The sequence below is a fragment of the Triticum urartu genome, unplaced genomic scaffold (genome assembly GCF_056163025.1).
Source record: "Triticum urartu cultivar PI428250 unplaced genomic scaffold, HENAU_Tu73 scaffold540, whole genome shotgun sequence".
Taxonomy (NCBI): Eukaryota; Viridiplantae; Streptophyta; class Magnoliopsida; order Poales; family Poaceae; genus Triticum; species Triticum urartu.
Genome location: NW_028260723.1, coordinates 3942 through 15523, shown reverse-complemented (window position 1 = coordinate 15523; position 11582 = coordinate 3942).

The window sequence follows — 11582 nt, the reverse complement described above, 5'->3', positions numbered from 1 at the left end:
CCAACGATAAAACAAATTCCAACTATAGAACTATGACACAATCAAACCCGAATGAACAAAATGTTGAATTGAATCGTACCAGTCTATACTGGGGTTTATTACTCATTTTTGTACTTGCTGTTTTATTTTCCAATTACTTCTTCAATTGAGAGAAAGAAAGAGACTAATAAGAATTCTCTTATCCCATTTGGAAGGATACCATCCTTATAACTACCCATGACTGTTTTTGTCTCTAGCATGACCAATTGATAAAATGTGGAGGAAAGTAGGGGAAATGGCCGATACTACTGGAAGAATTCCTCTTTGGCTGATAGGTACTGTAGCTGGTATTGCTGTGATTGGTTTAGTAGGTGTTTTCTTTTATGGTTCATATTCTGGATTGGGTTCATCTCTATAGTAATCGGAGGGACCAGATTGTAAACATGAAAAAGTAGGAGCTTAGCGGGTCCTTACCCCCCTTTATCTGATTAGAGCGGAAAGGACCCGCGGAATTTTTATTTTACTCTTATAACGCGAATTGAATCTATTCGATTCACTCTTATGAAGCAACAAGAAAAAGAGATCACTCGAGGATCCAATATCTTATTCCACGAAGGAAGTATCCTGAAAATCCTTGATTTAGTTTCGAGTAATAAACTAATAAAACCTTAATCAAAACTATTCAACTAGCCTAAAAATAAAAAAACCTTCAATGGAAGAGTTTACTTTTTTTTTGCAAAATTTCTGTAAATTTGAAGTTGAACTTAATTAAACAAGCCAAGCAATTTGCTCACAATCACAAGAAATTTTTCCCCCGCCATATTTTCTTCCCCTCTGTTTGTCCACTACCTCGGCTAAACCTAAGCAAAAGAAAAAGAGGTCCAAGAGACAGACCCGAATAAAGAAGAAATAGTAATCTTTGACGAATTAGGAAGAAAAAGGATTCTTATTTTGATACAAGAAGAATCGGCACAAGAAAAAGGCTTTTTCTTGTGCCGAATAGACGATTAAGAAGACCTGCAATCCCTCCGAAAAAGAAGAAATTTTAATTTGATTGTTCTCGCCTTTGCCTTGGATTCTCTTCTTTTGCATGGGATATAAATAAGGAATTCCAGACATCTCATAAACAAAAAGCAGTCTAAACAAAAAAAGGATTTCCAAAATAGATCATAGATAATTCTAGCAATTGCCAATAAATCGAGGCTTTTTACCAACTTGATGGTAAGAAATCCCGGGACCTAGAAATTCATTTCGTACAATTGAACCTTTTCAAACTGTTTCTTTTTGAGAACCAAAAAAACTTGTGCCAAAATAACGGATGCGAAGAAGAACAAAAGGCCTTGGACACGTAATGGATCCTGAAGCACGATTTCTGCGTCCCCCTGACCAAAACCTCCCACATTAGGATTGCTTGTTAATGGTTGATCAAGCTTGATGGATTCCCCCTCTGAAACAAGAAGTTCTGGTCCGGGAGGTATAATATCAATCACTTGGCGTCCATCTGATGCATCAACTATGGATATTTCATACCCCCCCTTTTCTTTACGTAGTATTTTTCTTACTATACCTGTTGACGTAGCATTATAGACTGTATTGTTACTCTTGCTACCATCAGGATAGATCTGTCCTCTTCCTCGGTTTCCCCCTACATATATGGGATATTTTAAGAAATGAGCATCTTTCTTCGTAGCAGGATCAGGGGAAAGAATGGGAAAGACAATTTCACTATATTTCTTACCGGGAACAGGGCCTATCACAAGAATGTTTTTTTTATCGGGACGATAACTCTGAAAAGCAAGATTTCCTATCTTTTCTTTTAACTCAGGGGAAATACGATCGGGCGGCGCTAATTCGAATCCCTCGGGCAAAATAAGAACAGCACCTACATTCAACCCTCCCTTTTTTCCATTAGCAAGAACTTGTTTCAATTGCATATCATAAGGAATTCGAAGAACTGCTTCAAATACAGTATCGGGAAGCACAGCTTGGGGAACTTCAATATCGACGGGCTTGCTAGCTAAATGGCAATTGGCACATACAATTCGTCCAGTTGCTTCTCGTGGGTTTTCATAACCCTGCTGCGCAAAAATGGGATATGCATTTGAAATAGATGTCCGAGTTATTACGTATATCATGATCGATACAGAAATCGATCGAGTTATCTGTTCCTTTACCCAAGAAAAAGTATTTCTATTTTCCATGTCCAATCGCAGATCCCAGAATTTCTACAATAAATTAGATAGGTAGCTAAGCTAATCTAGTTCCCTATACACGAATCTGTTGTCATTCTACTGCAACAGTTGTACTGCAATGATGAATACCTTAAAGTAGGTATAAATAGAAAGAATTTTGCTAAAATGGAAAAGGGCTTTCTTTCTAAAAAAAGATGCTTGCTAATTTGATTAATATTAATATCGGGAGATCAAATGAATTTATGCTTCACTAATTGAATGATAAATGACTACAAGCGAAGGAGATAGACGATTTAAACAAAAAAAGACCCAAAATTTCAAACATGTATCTAGAATTACTGGAAAACTACAAACAAAAATAGTGAAAATAAGCTCGTTAGGAGCCCATCCAAAATCGTTGTAGACCCAACGAATTACTAGTTCCCAACCACGGGTGGAGTGAAATCCAACAAAAAAATCAGTAACTAAAAGAATAAAAAAAGCTTTTATTGAGTCATTTAAATTATAGAAGAATTCCTGAACCCAAGAATTCAAAATGACAAGTTCCTCTTTACCCAGAAAAAAAGAACCACTTAGAATAGCCAAACAGATTATATTTGTCGAGAAATGCAAAATGGTATGGAGATGATCCTCATTATTTATTTTGACCCATTGTATTATTTCCTTGTGTATTCCTGTAGGAGGTTTTTGTACATGTGTCTTTAGTTTCCCTTTTATCATCTCGTCCAAGAGAGAAAGTTCTTCTAATTCTATGAATCTTTCTAGAATCCTTTTCTCTTGAATATCAGTTAAGAGAGTTTCGGATTGCCTGGTATTCCACCAATTCTTAATCCAAAGTTCCAGACATTTGTTAAATGAGGAAGAGACCCCCCAAGGCAAAAGTACGATAAATACAAGATATAGTAAAGAAGGCAATGCTTTCTTTTTTTTCATTTTTGATCTGTAAATGGAGTTGTTAATGAATATGCTTCATTCGCTGACTCTATTCCATTCCCTGACTCTATATGATGATATTTCTATTTCATGATATTTCTATTTCTTTGAAGCAAAAACTCTATAGGTTTGATACCCTGTATCTATTCTTCTTTTTTGTATATTAGTTATTAGTGGAATTTCAGTGCATTGGGTTCTTTCTTAGATCTAGATGGAATGAAATAGTGAAATAGAATAAAAAAAAAGCCCTTTCGGATGAAAAAGGAAGAATAGTATGCGATATATCTAACTTGGATAAAAAAAAATTAAAAGCAAATTTCTCTTATCCTCGTTTGTTCCTTCCTTTAGATAAATACTTAAAAATCCCCTTACAATAACAAATCCAATTTAGAAGGGACTTCCTCCCTGTGTTGAGAAAACTTTTCTTCTTCCAATTCTTCTTTTCTTCATTCAACTCAGTTCAAAAAAGATACCTCAAAATACTTCAATTGGTACGCGCAAGAAATAGGCCAATTCGGCAGCTTTTTGTTCAATTTCTCGTGGAGTAAAAAATTTATCATCAGTACGAGTCAAGGGAATGATCCCCTGGCCCCGGATTTCCATATAAAGAATACGACGAGGATAAAGACCCTCTTTAACCTGAATTCTAATTGATTGGATATCCCGCATAAGGAATCGAAGGAAGACGCGACGTTTTATTCCAGGGAATCCCCAACGAAAAATGCACACTATTCCCTCTTTTCTATCGAATCGGTCATAACCACTACCTACATTCCACAAAATAGTACACCACAAGTAGGAGCTAATGAATAGGCCTGCGATTCCGTAGAAAGACATCACGACCCCCTGCGGAAAAAAAAGAATTTCTTGAGATGGAAGTATAGATATAATATTCTTACCAAGATAACTGGAAATCCCAACCGATAAGAATCCTAGTGAACCTAGAAAAAGAATACAGGCCCAGAAAAAATTACCCCTTTTTCGAGAACCTTTTAGAAGTTCTACCCATATGTGTTCTGATCGCCAATTCATATTAGATATACTAAATCCAGCAGCGGTCGATTGAAATTGAGAGAATAAGCTAAATAATTTTGACTTTACTTTTTTTGATTCTGAAATCGCCTTCAGCAACTAGTACTCCTGTGAAATAATAGGTTAGATACATTGACTTTCTATTCAAAAAATATTCGTTGATTCAATTAAAATAAATAAAATAAAACTCGCTATACCTGGCTCTGCATATTCATGCATTTATGCTCGTAGCCTATATCCGCATCCATAACCGTTTTTCATTTGTGTGTAGAAAGTGTGTGTAGAAAAAGCCACATACCCTACCATATTATATTACTTACACTAAAAAATACTAGACAATCTTATTTTTTTGCACATAAAGAAATAAAGAAGTCATTGCAATTGCCGGAAATACTAAGCCTACTAAAGGCACGAAAATAGAAGGTAAGTTTAAATCCGTCATGGAATAGGTGTCTCAATTCAAATTTACTATTTCTATCTAGTCGAAAAATATCTTAAGATTCTTATGATATAATTAAGTATATCTATTATAAGGAATATTGACTATTGTATTGTATTTTTTATTTTTAGTTTGAAAAATATTCTGTAAAAAAAATGAAAGGATAATAAGAAAATTCCAAAAAAGGAGAACTAATTAAAAAGATTTTATTTTGATTTTCCCATCCTCATGGCCTTTCTATCTTTCTAATCTAATTTGAAATTGGATTCAAAAGAAAGCGGTTAGAATTTACTTCCTGCATACATACTTCTCTAGAAGCGCATACAATAATGCGTGGTAAAGGCGGAAAAATAGTATATTCAATCAAAATCAAAGGGCAAATTATCTTACCTACTATAGATCCCCTACTACCCTCTTAGACTTTAAAAGGCGATATACCACCCAAAGAAAGGGTATGAAAATGCCGGGTGGAGTTAGCTTTTCGACGAAGACCTGTCCCGTGCAGCGAAGCCCTGTTAGTAAGACCCCCCGCAATAATGGATTATAGAAGAATATTATTCCAAATACTCCTCTGGACGCATATAGTAGCATTGCGATTCCGAATCTTTTTTATTTATGAATATGAACAGAAAAAATTCATTGTATCGTTGGGTCGGAGCGGAGGTTTGGTCCAGAAAAATTAGAAACAAAACGTCTACTCTACCGCATTGAAGTCTATAGCGCTGTATTTCCACGAAAGTATAATTCTTACCATCAGGATACGATCCTTTCTTTTGAACTAAACGTCTCTACGATGGGTCCAGGTTCTATGTCCAATCCCAAATCAAGGATTTCTCGCTCTTGATCGGAGTCATAAACTAAAAAAAAACTACCTTTTTATCCTTTTTCTCAAGGTTATAGAAAACTTCCTTATCTAGTTCTAGCATTTTGAAAAAAAAAAAATGCTTCTTTTTTTACACACAGTTCGAGTCACTTGTTGACTCACGATTACGCCTGTTAAAAGTTTCAAACGTCCTCTTTTTTGAAATTGAAAGAGAGTCCTATAAAAAGGTCTAACTTCCAAACTATGTCTTTTTTCATTCATTCTCCTTTAGTTTTTTTCTCTATCTAGAAGTGGAATAGAATAACCCGGTTGAAGGGTAATGATCATACGTCTGTAATGCATTGTATGGCCCAGAATAGGTCCTATTCTTCTACCTTTTCCAGGTAGTCGATGGCTATTCACAGCTACCACCTTAACACCAAAGAAGAGTTCGACCCAATGCTTTATTTCTGTCTTAGTGAATCCCGATTCGACATTAAAAGTATATTGATTCTTTCCCAATAAACGAAGACTTTTTTCTGTAAATACTGCGTATTTGATTCCATTATCATTATCATATGATAATACTATATTTTATTATTTTATTATTTTATTTGTATTTCTTTATTGTATTATACCTTAATATATATATTCTAGATATATAGAATAGACGAATCTCAATTTGTCAAGTCTCATGATCATATCATGATCTATTTTTATTCGGCTCAATCTTTTTTTTCTAAAAAAGATTGAGCCGAGTTTAATTGCAATCAATTAGAAGAATAAAGAAGAATTACTGCATTTCATAACTGATTTTTTTCTCTTTTTATTTCGTTTCTTTTTTATTTATACCTTCTTTATCTTTAGTTTTATCTAGTTAATCAATAGTATCTACCGGCTCGAACTCGAATTTGATCGCCTTCCATACTTCACAAGCTGCGGCTAGTTCAGGACTCCATTTGCAAGCTGCTCGGATAATTTCATTACCTTCGCGAGCAAGATCGCGCCCTTCGTTACGAGCTTGTACACAGGCTTCTAAAGCCACTCGATTAGCTGCTGCACCAGGTGCATTTCCCCAAGGATGTCCTAAAGTTCCTCCACCAAATTGTAATACAGAATCGTCCCCAAAGATTTCGGTCAGAGCTGGCATATGCCAAACATGAATACCACCTGAAGCTACCGGTATAACACCTGGCATGGATACCCAGTCCTGAGTGAAAAAGATACCGCGAGCACGATCTTTTTCAATAAAATCATCGCGCAATAAATCAACAAAACCTAAAGTCATTTCGCGTTCCCCTTCTAACTTACCTACTACTGTACCGGAGTGGATATGATCTCCCCCAGACATACGCAATGCTTTAGCTAATACACGGAAATGCATACCATGATTTTTCTGTCTATCAATAACTGCATGCATTGCACGGTGAATGTGAAGAAGTAGGCCATTGTCGCGGCAATAATGAGCCAAAGTAGTATTTGCGGTGAATCCCCCAGTTAAGTAGTCATGCATTACAATAGGAACCCCTAATTCTCTTGCAAATACAGCTCTCTTAATCATTTCTTCACATGTACCCGCAGTCGCATTCAAGTAATGCCCCTTGATTTCACCGGTTTCGGCCTGTGATTTATAAATAGCTTCGGCACAAAAGACAAAACGGTCTCTCCAGCGCATAAATGGTTGTGAGTTTACGTTTTCATCATCTTTGGTAAAATCAAGTCCACCACGTAGACACTCATAACACGCTCTACCATAATTTTTTGCGGATAATCCCAATTTTGGTTTAATAGTACATCCCAATAAAGGACGACCGTACTTGTTCAACTTATCTCTTTCAACTTGGATACCATGAGGCGGGCCTTGGAAAGTTTTTGAATAAGTAGGGGGAATTCGTAGATCCTCCAAACGTAGAGCACGTAGGGCTTTGAAACCAAATACGTTACCTACAATGGAAGTAAACATGTTAGTAACGGAACCCTCTTCAAATAGGTCTAATGGATAAGCTACATAACAGATCCATTGGTTGTCTTCCCCAGCAACAGGCTCGATGTGATAGCATCGTCCTTTGTAACGATCAAGACTGGTAAGTCCATCAGTCCAAACAGTTGTCCATGTACCAGTAGAAGATTCGGCAGCTACTGCAGCCCCTGCTTCTTCGGGCGGAACCCCAGGCTGAGGACTTACTCGGAATGCTGCCAAGATATCAGTATCCTTAGTTTCATACTCTGGGGTGTAGTAAGTCAATTTATAATCTTTAACACCAGCTTGAAATCCAACACCTGCTTTAGTTTCTGTTTGTGGTGACATAAGTCCCTCCCTATAACTCTTGAATTAAGAATTCTCACAATAACAGGGTCTACTCGATGTTAATTAGGCGTAAATGAAACTTTAGCAAAAATCTCGTAAAACAAAAAGGATATTCAATTAATATAATATCAACTCATTAAAGAAAATTGAGGGCATGCTTAGGTTAATGAATATGTTTCATTCATATATAATGCGTACACCCTGTGTATGTTCTATCCTATAGGAATTCCAATATAGGAATTCGATAGGAATTGAGTTGTTGTTATGGTAAGTTAACACGGTTCGTTATTAAACCATGGATTTGATTTACCAAATCCATAATTATTGTATACTCTTTGATAGATATAGCGCAACCCAAATTAATTCCTAATCCTTATTTTACAAGTTCTTAATAGTTCTCTTTTCTTATTTTGAATGCAAATACCTAACTAAATACTAATAAAATTCTTTGTTGACAGCAATCTATGCTTCACAGTAGTATATATTTTGTATATCGAAGTCCTAGATAGGAAAGTAGAGTAGGCACAGATCCTCCACAAAAGGCAAAATGTATATGAAAAAAAAGATTGATTGAACTTTCCAATGGACTCATTCCATGAGTAAACGATTGAATGGGATTCGCTTGGGCAACGAAATCAAGTCCTGGTCCCCTTTTCTCTCTTATTGAATTAACTAATTCATTTCCTTTTTACTTTTGGATTTTTTTTGATTTGATTTGGCATTATTCAACAATAAAAAAAGAAAAATTTCGACAAATTCCTTTTTTTTAATTATGTGATAATTATGAGAACCAATCCTACTACTTCTCCTCCCGGGGTTTCCACAATTGAAGAAAAAAGTACAGGTCGTATCGATCAAATTATTGGACCCGTGCTGGATGTCACTTTTCCCCCAGGCAAGTTACCTTATATTTATAACGCTTTGGTAGTCCAGAGTAGAGACACTGCCGATAAGCAAATTAATGTGACTTGTGAGGTACAACAATTATTAGGAAATAATCGAGTTAGAGCTGTAGCTATGAGTGCTACGGACGGGTTGATGAGAGGAATGGAAGTGATTGACACGGGAGCTCCTCTCAGTGTTCCGGTCGGTGGAGCTACTCTCGGACGAATTTTCAACGTTCTTGGGGAGCCTGTTGACAATTTGGGTCCTGTAGATAGTAGTGCAACGTTCCCTATTCATAGATCTGCGCCTGCCTTTATCGAGTTAGATACGAAATTATCCATCTTTGAAACAGGTATTAAGGTCGTCGATCTTTTAGCTCCTTATCGACGTGGAGGAAAAATAGGACTATTTGGGGGGGCTGGAGTAGGTAAAACAGTACTGATCATGGAATTAATCAATAACATTGCTAAAGCTCATGGGGGCGTATCCGTATTCGGTGGAGTAGGGGAACGGACTCGTGAAGGAAATGATCTTTATATGGAAATGAAGGAATCCGGAGTAATTAATGAAAAAAATATTGAGGAATCAAAGGTAGCTCTAGTCTATGGCCAAATGAATGAACCACCGGGAGCTCGTATGAGAGTTGGTTTAACTGCCCTAACTATGGCGGAATATTTCCGAGATGTTAATAAGCAAGACGTGCTTTTATTTATCGATAATATCTTTCGTTTTGTTCAAGCAGGATCAGAGGTATCCGCTTTATTAGGGAGAATGCCCTCCGCAGTGGGTTATCAACCTACTCTTAGTACAGAAATGGGTTCTTTGCAAGAAAGAATTGCTTCTACTAAAAAGGGATCTATAACTTCGATTCAAGCAGTTTATGTACCTGCAGACGATTTGACCGACCCTGCCCCTGCCACAACATTTGCACATTTGGATGCTACTACCGTACTTTCCAGAGGATTAGCTTCCAAGGGTATTTATCCAGCAGTAGATCCTTTAGATTCAACCTCGACTATGTTACAGCCTCGGATCGTTGGCAACGAACATTATGAAACTGCGCAAAGAGTTAAGGAAACTTTACAACGTTACAAAGAACTTCAGGACATTATCGCAATTCTTGGCTTGGATGAATTATCGGAAGAGGATCGTTTAACTGTAGCAAGAGCAAGAAAAATTGAGCGTTTCTTATCACAACCGTTCTTTGTGGCAGAAGTTTTTACTGGTTCTCCAGGAAAGTATGTTGCTCTTGCGGAAACTATTAGGGGATTTCAACTAATCCTTTCCGGAGAATTAGACGGCCTACCTGAACAGGCTTTTTATTTGGTGGGTAACATCGATGAAGCTAGCACGAAAGCTATAACCTTAGAAGAGGAGAACAAATCGAAGAAATGAAATTAAATCTTTATGTACTGACTCCTAAGCGAATTATTTGGGATTGTGAAGTGAAAGAAATCATTTTATCCACTAATAGTGGCCAAATTGGCGTATTACCAAACCACGCCCCCATTAACACAGCAGTAGATATGGGTCCTTTGAGAATACGCCTCCTCAACGACCAATGGTTAACAGCGATTCTGTGGAGCGGTTTTGCGAGAATAGTTAATAATGAGATCATCATTTTAGGAAATGATGCGGAACTGGGTAGTGATATTGATCCGGAAGAAGCTCAAAAGGCACTTGAAATAGCCGAAGCTAACTTGAGTAAAGCTGAGGGTACGAAAGATTTGGTTGAAGCGAAGCTCGCTCTCAGACGAGCTAGGATACGAATCGAGGCTGTCAATTGGATTCCCCCATCCAATTGAAGACAATCCAGTGGTTTATAGTTGATACAAAGAAAAAGGGAAGAGGGGTAGAAAAAGTTATTAGATAGCGAAGCGAAGTAAGTCCAATGCTATCTAGTAATTTTTCTACCTACTTACCTACTATTGGATTTGAACCAATGACTCCCGCCGTATGAAAGCAATACTCTAACCACTGAGTTAAGTAGGCAATTTATCACCACAAAGGAAGACCCATTACTTCGATCGATTATATATTGGAATCCCTTTTCTAAGCAATACCGCTCTGTTATTGGTCTGTTATATACTAAATACTAAACTAAATACTAAACAGATACAGATCAAAGGGGTATCCTCTGGCATTAGAAAATATTCATCTTGACAAGAAATTATCTATATGTTAAGATATCTCTGATAAGGGCTATAGCTCAGTTCGGTAGAGCAACTCGTTTACACGTGCGCCAATGCTTTTCAAAGGAGCTTATTATGCAATGAACATAATCGATCTTATTGCAAAATCAATGTCTTACTTCATAGATTCGAGAGAATAGGAGAACAGTAGCCTGACAAACAGTCGGTTCAGTCCGATTCAGGTGCCAATTCAGGTGCCTAATCAAATAGAACCCTTATGGATTTGCTAGTTGATAAGGTAAATATCCAGCCCACTAAATGCTAGGCGTAATGAGGATAAGGGCCTCCAAAAAACTTCTTTTCGTTCTATGAACTTTAAGGTGTATGAAGTCTCATAGTTAACTCTTGCAGTGGAACGATAGAGACTCCATTTCACTTAGGTTGATTTAATTTAGACCGGAGGCAGACCTAAGTCAAGGTAATCCTCCTTTGAAACACTTTGGTATTGCTCCTAGATAGATCATAATACAAAAAATCAATCAGAGCACAGGGAGCCATCTCATTATCTTTCCGTAAAGAAAAACTATGGTGGACTAACTGATCTTTAAATCAGTTTATGAAAGAGCCCAATGCAAAAAAATGCATGTTGGGTCTTTGAAACAGTTCAAATCATTTCGATAATAATCCGTTTGATCTGTTTTACCGAGAAGGTCTACGGTTCGAATCCGTATAGCCCTAATATGCCCTTTTTTAGATTTTAGGATCTCTATCCTATGTTTTCTTTAGTTTAGTATAGTTTTCATTTTCTCATTAGTATTTGTTTATAGACTGGATAGGCGCCTGCGACATAGAATAGAGATAAAAGCATTACCAAAGGCTC